Source organism: Ischnura elegans, chromosome 9 (assembly GCF_921293095.1).
Source record: "Ischnura elegans chromosome 9, ioIscEleg1.1, whole genome shotgun sequence".
Taxonomy (NCBI): Eukaryota; Metazoa; Arthropoda; class Insecta; order Odonata; family Coenagrionidae; genus Ischnura; species Ischnura elegans.
Window position 1 is genome coordinate 28,083,424 of NC_060254.1, and position 13,038 is coordinate 28,096,461.

Below are 13,038 nucleotides of genomic sequence, written 5' to 3' on the forward strand. Positions count from 1 at the left end.
TTAGAGGGAAGAAAGTTGGATACGCTTGAAGAGAGACGAAAGAGAATAGGATTTTATAGACAGCATGAAAGGGATTCGGCTCTGATGCCTTTTGAGGAGGAAAGACCATGGTGGGAGGGAAGATTGTCGGAGTAATGCGTGAATACTATATGGAGACCTATCTTAATCTTTTGAATACTATTCATATATAATATAGAGACCATACCGATTTGGAATGCTTGGAAGAATGGAGAATGTGAAGTGGACGGAGAGGAGGAGGAACGACGAAGTGCTGGGCATGGTGGGTGAGGAGAGGCAGCTCATCGACGAGATACGGAGGAAACGGAAGGTATTGATGGAGGGAGAACTTAGCGAGGAGGTGATGTTGAAAACAGTGTTAGAGGGTAGAATTTTAGGTAAACGACGGAGAGGAGGCAAAAGAATAGGATTTTCATGTATGTCTAATGAAAAAGAATAGGCCTCACTATGAATTGAAGAGGGAAGCACATTAATGAAGGGGAGGCTCACAGAATACTTCTCAAGCACTCCATGGAAACCTACCTTAATCGGTAGAATAATTTAATTATAATATTCTCTTATACAGACTTCTTTGCTTTGCGGGTTGCCTAAGTCACAAAGTACCCCATATTTTGAGTTCCGCCAAAAATTGCATTTGTATCAGGAATGGAATTGATAGCTAGATACCCTAACGCTGCATCACGAAACTAAGCCAGAGAATGGGACTCACTGATGACAGGAATGTGCATGAAGCTGGCTCTCAGAATGCTTCTTAAATACTCCATGGAAACCTACCTTAATCGCTAGGATACTCCAATTATAACCGATTTAGAAAACGGTCTTAAAATGCAGCATGGACTTCAGTCTTCCTTACCCTCCGTAGCCGTGAAACTTATCAAATAACTGAGGGTGTTATAGCAGTGGGGAAGGGGTTGAGAGATGCCTAAGGGTAAGGGCAATCCCTCCATTTACAAAACCCCAAAAAGCTTACCCTGCCCCTCGGAGAGAATATCCGCCCACCCCTTTCTCCGCTCATAAACCCTTCCCCAAGTCTCGTACCCTCCCTTAAAACCACCCCTCCTTCTCCCACCTCTCCCTGCAGCGGCCATGACACCCGCCCCGGTCGACACGCGCGCCGCCGCAGGTCAGTGTACCGCGGCGCCCACCAGGCGGAGACACTTGCCGTCCCGTGAGCAAGATGGCGGTGCCAGGACCGTTGGCTTGAGGGAGTCGGGGCTTCGGGAAAACGATTAAGACGGGACGAGAAGGGAGAAGAGGAGGGGGAAGAGAAGGAAGAAGAAGGGAAGGGTGGAGAAGAGGAGGAGAGAGAGAGGAGATAAAGAAGAGTGGGGAGGAAGGAAGAGAAATAATACGTGAAGTTCTGAAGAGAGAGAGGAGAAATTGGTGGTGAGCGGTGACGCCCCCTACCGTGTAACGCCTGAGCGGGTTGAGAATATATCGGCGGACCAGTCTTGCTTGCAAAGGGCTGTGTGGGGGAACGAGCCCGGAGGAGAGAGACCGACTCGGAGCCGGGCAAGCAAAGCAAGGAGCGCCTGGACACACAAGGACCGGAGCGTGGTGAGTGGATTCTCTCTTAATTTTCCCCAATTTTTCTCCTGTGGCGCTCGATGTAAAGCAGATGGATACAATCCATGTTCGTTTCCGGCTGGAGGGGGTAGAATGATTAGTTCGTCAGAATTGGATCGCATAAAGCCGCAGATCAGCGTCGTGCGATGTACGCGTGCCGGTAACTTGTCCTGGGGGAGTCACGCACTGCGTATATGTCTCCTGGAGGCGTTTCGTAAGAGTCATGTACACGCAATAACGGAAGTGACTTGGTCCGCAAAAATTCCCTAACCGGAACGACCTGGTTAACTTTCCAGTGAAAATGCACCACATTATAGTTTACTCTTCGTGAATGTGCAAACCTAAAATTTTAGGACGGCTTATTCATGTAAATCTGGTAAACCTTATCTTAAAATACATAGGTTTCAAAATATTGGTGGAAAATTTCACAGTATTTCAGTATCTTGATATGTTCTCACTTCTTAATTTAAAAATACTCCATATTTACATGCATGACATCGACCAACGCAAAATTATATACTGAAACTCAATCACATTCCAAAATCAACCAGTTGATAGCAGAGACATTGCCACTACTACTCAAGTTTATATTGAACTCTACACCTAGTATCACGAAATAACTCGATATTGTCGTAAACAGGGCCTGATTAAAATTGCGTAGAATTTCCGGGATAAACATATCGTTCGACAGCCCAATCAGTCGTACTAGTAAAGTCATAGATTAGTGTCGTATGCCCTTAGAAAAACAAGCTTAATAAAAAATAAAAAATATGGAGTGCAAAATATAATTAACAAAAACAAAATTACCAAACCACTCAAGTTTGTGCTATCGAGTAGTATGTAACCTGAAGACCACAGAAATACTTCGATATTAACCAAAAATTGCTAAGTAAAGGTGAAAACCTGGTAATTACTGTAATGCCATCTCAACGAATAGTTTCATAAAATGCAAGCAATTATAGGAGAAAGAAGAAATCGGTCTTTTCCAGAAAACAATGCATCCAATGCAAAAACGGGAATAAAACAGAAAGCGTCACAAAAAGACCAGAAACATGACAAACACTGTTGGAAAAATTAGAACTTGGTCAGTAAATCCCGACACCACAAACAGAAAATAAAATGAAAGTTGCCTCTTTTTATCCTCTAACGATGAAATAATACCGGTGTAATTAGCGAAAACCCTTACCAAAACAATTTTAACCCTCCTTACAAAGTCTGTAACAGTAACCTAAAAATTTAATGCGAGTTGCCTCATTTTGTCCTCCAACGGCGAAATAATACGTAGTAAAGTGAGCGATAAATTCTTTAGTAAGATATAAGACTTGGTTCTTTCCTGGTGCACGATGTGGCTGAATTCTTCACGGGCTTCCCACCGGGTGAGGTATTCAGTAAGACCCGACTTTTAACGGCTAACTCTGTCATCATCCTCAGGGCGTTTTCGTCTTAATTAATCAACTTTCAACTTAAATCTATTACATTTCACTTGTCATAAGCCAATTCAACCGCAGTATTTTGTGGAAAGTGAGAGGAATATTATTTTGCTTCATATTGCCAGAGCAAATTCGTAATGAAAAAGCGAGCTAAAATTTTCCCCTACTGCCTTTTGACCCTGTTGTCTCAAAGCCCTGAAAATGATGGCAGAATTACTTATTGAAAAGTCTCTGACTAAACAGCTTACCTGGTGGGAATCCCGTGAAGAATTAAACCCTTTTAAACGAGATTATTCGCTCCAATCCCTACATAACGTATGTTACAAAAACGCCTGAACTAGCAGCAGCAAGTGAGAATCCTCTCGTCGTGTGCGGGGATGCGAATATCGTGCGAGGATGAGCCAGTTTCCGTGAGGTCGCGTCGGCGACACCGCGGCGGCCGGGAGAAGGAAAGTATGGCATTGGTGGTGTTTGCGACTGGTCCTGGATACGCATCATCGTTCGGGGGAGGAGAGGAGAGAGGGAGGTGATCTTCGGCGGAGAGAGGGGGCGCGTGTGAGGGGGTGGTAAATAAAGCGAAACGGTGCAATGTAGTCCCGTACTGCTGTCCTCCCACTCCCCTCCTCTCTCTATATGGAAGGTCCGTCGATATGCGCGGTTGGACGTGCGTAAAGTGGAACCACGTCACAGTTACCCTCCCCGCCCAACCTACTGTCCTCTCACTTACCGGAGCGCAGTGATGAGGCGACCTCTCCTACTACATAATGTCGTGGGATTGGTACATGGCCGATAGAAAGGCAATAGGGTCAAATTTAAGCTCGCTAAATCATTATAAAACTGCTTTTCCAATATGAAAAAAATTATATTCCTCCCAGACTGTACAAAATACTGTGGTTGGATTGGCGAATGCTGATTAACATGCAATAGAGTCAAATTTATGTCCACTATATCATTATGAAACAGCTCATCCGATACGGAAAAATAATATTCCTCTCACTTTTCACAAAATACTGTGGCTGGGTTGGAAAATGTCGAATAAAATGCAATTGTTTCAAATTTATTTTCACTTAGTCATTATGAATCTGCTTAACCAATTCATTCAAATATTTATTTGAACACACCATTTACGTAAGCTAATAATGAAATTGCTGCTCTTTAGACAAATATTTAATCGACAAAAAATCACAATGAGAAGAAATACTTATGTTTTTCGGTATCTGTCTTTAGCGGAGCGATAAGGACTTCTACGCACGCCTGCTCTTAATTTCAATGAAACGATCATCCTTTAATAACAATAATCTGCTCTGAAAATCTTAGACAGATGGTATCTCATTCTTTCATCAGTGGTATGCTGTGTATATAGTACAATTAAGTTATGATATAGTGATGTAGAAATAATGTATAATTGCATTAAAATGCACTGTCTTTTGGATGTATGATGACCTAACTCTACATGGCCATTTAATATTTTCATACAACCATCGACCCCTGTACCGGTGCGACAGGACCTAACCTAACGTATTTTCGCTCTATAAAAGATGATACCAGGACTATAAGATTTGAAGCAGTTTAACTAAAGTGTACGGTTTGAAATAACCAATGCTTGTGAAGTGAGAAAAAGGAATCTGAAGGAACTTCAAGGATTGTAAACACAAAATGCTTCCCGTTTAAATACAATTACGTTGCAAACCCTTGGTCTCCTAATCCTTTTTACGTTCACGAGAGCCTTACAATTAATTACAAATGGCTACAAATTTACAAAAAAGTCCATTCATATGAGTCTTGGAATCTGCCAATGTTACCTAATTTTCCCACACACATTCGTTGACCCTGCATTTGTCTTGAGTATTGAAAGTTGTTAGCATTGAATGGGTTAAGGTGACGATGTGTTATTTTATGTTCTGTGCTGATAACGTATTCATGTATTAGATTGGTTGTGAGAGGTGTTTCATGGAAATTCCATGGCATCTGGCGTCTTTAAAACAAAATATAGGCTCTTTTCCGGTGTATTAAGTACAAGATTAATATTATTTATCTCTGCATTGCCATCTGAATTGACCTTAAACCTAAAAGGTTGCTGTAAATGTTACAATGACATACAAACTCTTATGCATATAGCTGTGTTATTAAAATTTGTGACTATTTTCAAAGATGTGTCTCCAAAATCCTTTTTCAAATTGAGTGTGACACTCCAAGTATATCGCTATTAATATTTTATTGCTTTAATCCTCTGCTATTGCAGTTTCACCGAGAAATTATACAATGATTTTCGTCTATCGTCGATATCTAGTGATTTAATATGAGAATGTAGTGCTCAAAATTGTAAGCTAATTTTAATGCAAGTTCGATTTTATTGAAGATAACAGGGAATACTCCTTGGGTTAGTTTGACTTTGGGACTTTTCCAGTTTACTTCCATAATTTATATCAATTTAATTTAATGTTATCTATTTTTTAATCGTGAGGCAGCATAATGGCCCTGTTGAAAAACGTCTGGGCGCTAGCGATCGAAGGGATACGAGTTTAGACCATGGATGAAGCCTGCGGGTACTAAAAATAAAAATATTCTGAGTGCGAGATAGCCCATGGACAAGAACTGAGGCCCTCATCAGGATTGTGAGCATTACGATAGGATAGGGTGAGATCCTTTCCCACCTACGTAATACAACTTACGGGTTCAATGACTGAGTGAGTGAGTCGGAGTTTTGCAAGTATATAAATAATACCACGGTATCCGTAAACGACGTACACATAGTTTGGAGTCAAAGACGCAATCAAAGATGTCAAGTTTCCTGAAGTATATGCAGTACGCATTTCTTTCACGTAGGGCGCGTCGTGGGTATCCTAGGCGTTGTGGGCCAAAATACATTCATTCTTCAACGTGGTCACTTCGCTTTACATAAAATTGCTGCTGTAAGTGACATAAATTTGTTGACATACTATGAATAAAACCGTTCAGTGTTTCAAAGATCTATATTTTAATGCTTGCATTGACACGATAGATTAGCCTTAGACCTAAAAGGGACTATGAACGTTATGATCACCAGCCATGCCAATGCATTCAGCTGCGTTATAAGAATTGGTATCCTATTCCATATACATATTTCTTGACTTTTTAAAACGGAATTTAAAAATTAAAGAATACCGTCATTAATATTTCATAGACATTTTCAATGCTGAACACTTGCAGTTTCACTGAGATGGGATTTCCGTAACCGAAGGAAGAAATTTGTTGTGGAAAAAGTCTATTGATAGGACCATACTTGAAGATGTAAAGATGTAAATTACCGCCAGGTACACTATAAGTTACTCTGAAGCTACCGTTATTAGACATTTGGGTACAAATATAGGCATAGATAATTAATATTATCTCAAGTAATTTTTCTCCTGTGATTATATATCTGCTTGATACGCAAACACCCTTTACAGTAAACCCTTTCATAGTAAATTTCAGCTTGACTGCCCAAAAGGGAGAAAATTTAGAATAGAATCTGTAATTAGTCAAAACATTTTTTCACTGGCTATGCCACGTTCTGAGATTATATTTGAGAGCAACCAAGCGAAATATTTTCAAAGTGTACTTTTTTCGTACAAATTGCTTTTCTGCTGAAAATTTGAAAAGAAACATGTTATTAATCTTTACATGGTCATTAAAATAACATTCACTTCACGGATGGAGTCATCGGTTGAAACATGTAATTCGGCAAACTTTGATTGATTTACGACTCAACGATATGCAATAAGAAGCTTTATCGATATATTTATATTTTTATACTTCAGAGATAATCATGACGCGCATCACCATCAAATTGTTACCATGCAATATTTGGTATTCTTCTCAGACACTCCTTTGCACAATTGTGAGATATTCATGGTATTCCATTTCACTAAGGCGGAAGGCAACTTCAAACTGATGAAGAAGATATCGGGATAATTTGTTTCAAATAGAACAAAAATATCAACCAAAATATACGCATAAATGTATACATATGCTCAAAGTCGTTATAAAATATGAATCAGCTTGTGTAACAATGAAGATTATGTGACAAATGGAATTAGAAATATGAGGAAAGACATGGGAAATATACGAAGAAAGCAGAAAGACGACGGTCGGATATTAAAATCTCAATCGTTAGCAGTTATTTTTAATGTCATGATTATCGTAAAATACGTCGTTTGACAAAAAGGAGGCATAAGGTGGTCGATTATTATTGGAATTTATCTCTTAACTTGAATTTGCTCACGATTGAGATGTTCTGAAAAAATAATTGACTACATACACGGGAAAAATTTTATTTCCTTAAATACAGAACCATATCCTGTGTTGTGCGAAGGTACGCAAGACAAAGACATGTACGTCCAAGCCGTAAGACTTTGGCGTTCAAATACAATACGTAAGAAAATTAATTTTTCAAGTTTAATTTAACAATAATATTTTGAGATGGCCATCTTATAATGACGCTCTTGCAAAACACAAGTCGTTTTCTTTGGAATCTTACACTGGATGTAGGCATTTAATTAAATATTCCTTCGCTTATCTTAGTTTCAGAGACTCGACAGGGCGAGTCACTCCCGAGAAGTGCATAAAACGGTTTGAATAGAATTCCAATAGATCGCCACACCAACTGCGTAACAAGCGGTGAACGAGTGAAAAATACAGAGGATCTTAAAACAAAAAAGGAACACTTTGCTCATTATTTTTTATTTCATCTTCGAGCCCGAGGTAGAATTGTGGGAAAAATTCGAAAAAAAGGTAGTGGGGAGAAGGAAAAAAAAGTACATGGAGGTGGAATGGAGTTCAAGAGTAGTTTAACGTTCCTCGGCGCACACGAGTCTGAATAAGGTGACGAGTAATGAGGTGAGAGCAACAGGGTGGATGGGAATTTTGCGGGGGCGGCGGACTAAGGGTTTTAAGTTCGGCAGCACAGTTCGCAGAGAGAGGGAAATAGGAGGAGCGAAAAGAGGCCTCAGGGTACGGTATTGTAGAGGACGGAGCGATAATGTATACGGCGCAGTGCCGCTAGCGAAGAGAAGTGAGGAGAAGAAATAATGGCCCGTATGGAGTCAGCAGTACCTAGATTTGGTATTGTATGAAGGGGTGAGAAGCCAAGGGGTACAAGTGATTTTTAGTTCTAAACAAATATAGGTACAGAAATTAGGTAAAAAAAACAAACGAGAGCAACTAGATATTTAATAGTGCATTAGATTTGCCACTCGATGTCAGCACAGTATAGAGGATCAGTCGTATCCCGTGGACATCAAGCTTTTGTACATATATTTTATCCGTTTCTGTACCTAATTCCACTTAGAAAGAAAACCCCTTGCACACCCTGGCTTCCCAACCCCTAATATGATATTTGGATCAACAAAATGAAGACTAAGAAATTAATAGGCAGCAAACAAAGGGAAGAGGCTAGGACAAACACAATGTACATGCGCAAATGCAAACGTAAGTTTTCTACCTTACCCGGAATACGAACCCGGGATCTCAGAGTGTGAGACCAATAGTCTAGTTACCACACCAATCGAAATGCAGTAGAAAATCATTCAATCGATTGTGTGGACAGAGACCTTTTTGGTACCACCTATATTTGGGGTCGGCTTATACCAAATGAGTGGAATATAGGTCAATAGGTTAAACACTCACTCAATAATGGCCAATAAATATTAAGATTTCTATACTGCAACTCTCTATCTCTCACTATCCTAAGGAATCAAAGAACACCATATCCCATTAAATACAGTGATTCGATAGATTGGATTTGATTAATTTTGGAGTTGATGAAGAAAAACAAAGGTATGCAAACCGTTAGGGTAATTAAGAACTTTCTACAGATAGGCAGAGAGAAATGGAGGGAGGAAGTATACCAATCTTACATTTGCAACACTGTTAATGAATAAATTGGGCAAAAAATGAGGGTTCATAATTTTTTATCAAATTTTGACAAGAAACTTTCGATATTGAAGAATTTACTAAAAATTAACTCACCAAAGTCGAAAGTATCATTGATGAATGTATTTTCAAGAATATGATTAGAATCAATCGATCATGATTGTTAATCAGACATAACATATGTTACGCCAGAAAAGCTAATAGCATTCTGGCACTTTGGCAGCCGGGGTTCAAGTCTCGACTAAGTGATGCGACGTACTCCCCAGAAAATATGATTCTTCATGTATGCCGATTTAATTAACTCTCCAATTTCATGAGTTTTACCCACAACTCAATTTAAGATTTTCACTTCTGAAATATATCCTCCTATGAATATTATTTTCAATTAAAATGTTTTTTCAACAAAGAATTCCTTCCTTGTGGTATGAAACTGTGCTAATTATACAAATTTAATATTTTAAACAAGAGCTTCCAATCCTTTTACGACTATGTCACACAAGAAATCTTTATTTTAAGAAATATATTTATCTATTTATTTGCAATCGTGGACAAACCACGGAATCTCTTTAACCTGGCCTGAGAATTAGCGCCTTTTTTTTTAAAGCCCAAATACCGGAGCAAAGTGGAATCTTCGAGGGCAAACATAGTGATCTGCCAAATTTTCCCACGGATTTTCACACCCCTTACCCCTGATGGAGTTTTCAATTAGTGAGCGTTTTCGGAGAATCCCGGACGATTTCGTTCTTCATTTTTTATTCAATTCTCTCCGCGCTGGAAGTTATGTATGATTTAAGAAGGGTTTTTTGGAGTGGATCTCCAACCCCACTCCTCCTACTCCTATCTCCCTTTTCCGAACTCTTCCGTTCTTAATCAGGACGCAGTCGAAATGCATTCAATCGATTGTGTTGACAGAGTCGGATTCGACGCTCTCGGCGAAAATGAAGGAAAAAAAAGAAGAATGAAAAGGGGGAGAGATTTCATTTGAATCGCATTTTTATCCGGAAAACACTGAATTTGAGAACTGGCAAAGATGGATTTATTGGTGATACACTCGGGAAATAACAAGCCTACTGTATCTCAGTTCACTCCAACCTGTTACGTTATGAGGGTTTGTTTCGTGTTTTATGCCTTCATTAGCATGAAAACCGTTGAATATTAGTAAAAACAGAGCTGACATCTGGAAAATTTGTATTTCGTACTAAAAAAAATCATTTGTGCTTATATATCGCGTAGTTTGATCAATTATGGGAAGATCAATAACTACAAAACATTCAGTTTGTTTATCATCCAATTTATTTTGTGCTATTACAGTTAGTATTCAGTGAGCGTCATTACACCTTAGACTGCGTAACATCAGCATGGGATTCATTCGTTATCAATTGACCATATTGGATAATATGTCATTCTAGTAGCACATAATATTCTATACAGATTTCCACGAGGTATTTCGCTCGTATATGAGGCTATGAACGTCCTTAAAGAGATAAGTTGGCCTGTGTTCACTAAATCATTGATAACATTTATAAAAATGACTACTTTATTACCTTTATCTTTCGACGTGTAATTTTTTATCGCATCCGTATACAAGCATAGTACAATTCAGTCATTTATTAAAAAATATACCGTGGAAAGATTGTAAATTCCATCATTTTGTTAAGACGATTGAAATCTCATAATATGAAAACTATATCTTAGAATATCAAATAAGATACGGTGATTAAGTGACTGAAATTAACGTATTTATTTGGTTCTAAATAATGTAATTACTCTTCTTCAAACGCAATTATTTAATAACTGATGAAACGCGTACATATAATATATTATCCAATTCATAGATCTAAATATTCCTGCAAAAAAAACAAACTTTCATGTTTAGTAACCAAATGTGTTGGGAAAATTAGTTTTTTTAAATCAATACTGGTAGGGCACACTAGAAATATTGGATCCATTCGTGCGGAGTTATAAAGCGAGTCATCATTCGTTCGTATCCTCATACACGCCTTTTGCAACAAGCTAGAACGCCGAGGAAGGTGGTGAAGAGTATAATACAAAGAGAAGTCTGCGGCATTGATTATCACAACCGCAAGCCTCACATAGCCACATCGGATCCGAACGGTCAGGCTATCTGCCGACGATCGGAGTTGTGAAAATGAAGGGCGAGGCCTGCGTGCCGAGGATACGAAACGGAAGTTTGGAGAGGCAATTAACCAAACTACCCACGCCTTCATCCCTAGGACTTTATTAGCTCATAGAAGTCATTCGGAATCTATCTTCCATAGCACTTCAATTTTACCACCTTTTCATCAATGCCAGCGATCGATGATTGAGAACAGTAAGTTTTCAGTCAATAAAGCCGTTTGATTAAGAGATATATTGCATGGCGCGAATAATAATACTTCTCATTTCAGCGATAGGAACGTAATTTTTTGCTTATTTAAGCCATTAGTATATGTGATTTTAAAATCAATAGGTCAAAGTAATTGTCTGTAATATCTACAAAACTTGAGGAGTGATTGATTAAGTATCAATAAAGGAAAGACTGGGCACGGAACAAATAAATTCTTTAATACACAACTAGTTTCAACAGATGACGTATACTCTTGATACCACATAAGACGCGCTGGAAAATTCAGTCATTTAGGAATACACGTGGCTCACAATAATTATATTCAGAAAAACTATACGAAAATAATGATTTTACAACGTGCAAAATATGAAATATTAAACAATGAAGCTAAAAATATTTGGATTTATAAGGCAAAATGATAAAAAATTAACGATAAAACTTATTATCTTCACGGATATAATCTGATGACTGTCTAAAGCAAGCCTACGGATGAAGTAATAGGAAGGAATATTTCCAAGTCAACAACAATAAAATACAACTTTACCTTTTGGAATAGATAGAGGATACAGGGAATAGGATAAAATAAATAGGTAATAATAGTATTTCACGTATTAAATATTATTTACTTCAATTTTAAAATGCAATGACGCATTTTTAAAATGAAGAAGAGTATGCTCGAGTGACGTGTTGAATTCAAAAGAAGTAAAGTTTTTCTTAAAAACTTCAGCAAAAGAAAAAATGTTGTCTAAAAATTCTTAATAAATTCCTTTAAATCCTGCACATGGCCGTAGGGAAGAAAGACTCTAGGGTGTTATTGAGCCAAGGAACCTTTCAGGGGTTAGGGGGGCCGAAGTCCATTTAAAGGGGGTTGAAATGTTATAGTATCTCCCAAAATTTCAGGAGGAAGGATCGTAAACAATATAGCTCCCCCGTAAGCTGCGACCTTAATAATAGAGCCTTGAGTTAGGTGTTTGTAAAATATCGAAATTGAAAAGTATCCGGTTTAGGAAGAGAAAGTTTTAACGAAAGTTAGCGAACGATGTATTTTAAGTTTAACTCCTGGAGGACGAAGTTTACCATTATCTAGAAAGCAAGGTCGTGGTCATTGGTCATTTTGAGCCATTAATTTTCATTAAAATCCCCCACCTTCATGAAAGTTTATGTCATTTGTGTGTCCAATTTTATTGACATGATTTCAATGTGCAGAGTGAATTAGACCATTATTTAGGGTAAATAACTTGTTTATAATAAAATCACTGGGATGAATAGAATTTTTTGGTGAACCCAAGATAAATACGTAATTATTGTGACGCAGGTTAACCGCGAATCAATAAAATCCATATTATCGGGGAAGAACACTGGAACGGAGAGAAAAGGTTTCAAATATCGTTCTGTATATGTTCTGACTTACAATTTGACCCTTAAATAAATATCCTGGGTGTATAACACGAAATAAAGAGACAACCTGGACTCAGCGAGATGTTATTGAAAGGGCAAGTGAGGGCCTTTTTATTTCAGCATAGTAACAGTAATTATACACAAGTTCGCGAAAGTTTAGATAAATAGGATGGAAAATGAGAGTAAAATTTCATTTGAAACTTGGCATACGATGTTTTGAAATGCTAACTTTTTATTTACTCATTACTTATTCTCACTACTTTATGTGCCAAATGTTCTATTTATGTATCTGGAAAGTTTTTTGTTATTCATGTATGTAAAGTAATGTCGTTGTCTTCTGAAGGTGATCCCACTATCAGGCAGAAGCCTCCGAGGTCAGTGGAGTTG

General features: G+C 38.2%; 1 protein-coding gene across 1 annotated transcript in view; it reads left to right on the forward strand.

Annotated features, from left to right (window-relative positions):
- The first annotated feature begins 1,322 nt into the window (after positions 1–1,322).
- Positions 1,323–13,038, forward strand: part of LOC124165225 — a 229,390-nt gene continuing 217,674 nt past the window's right edge. The window contains exon 1 of the mRNA XM_046542514.1: positions 1,323–1,575. The gene's annotated coding sequence lies outside the window, so the exon portion shown is untranslated. The remainder of the gene's footprint in view (positions 1,576–13,038) is intronic.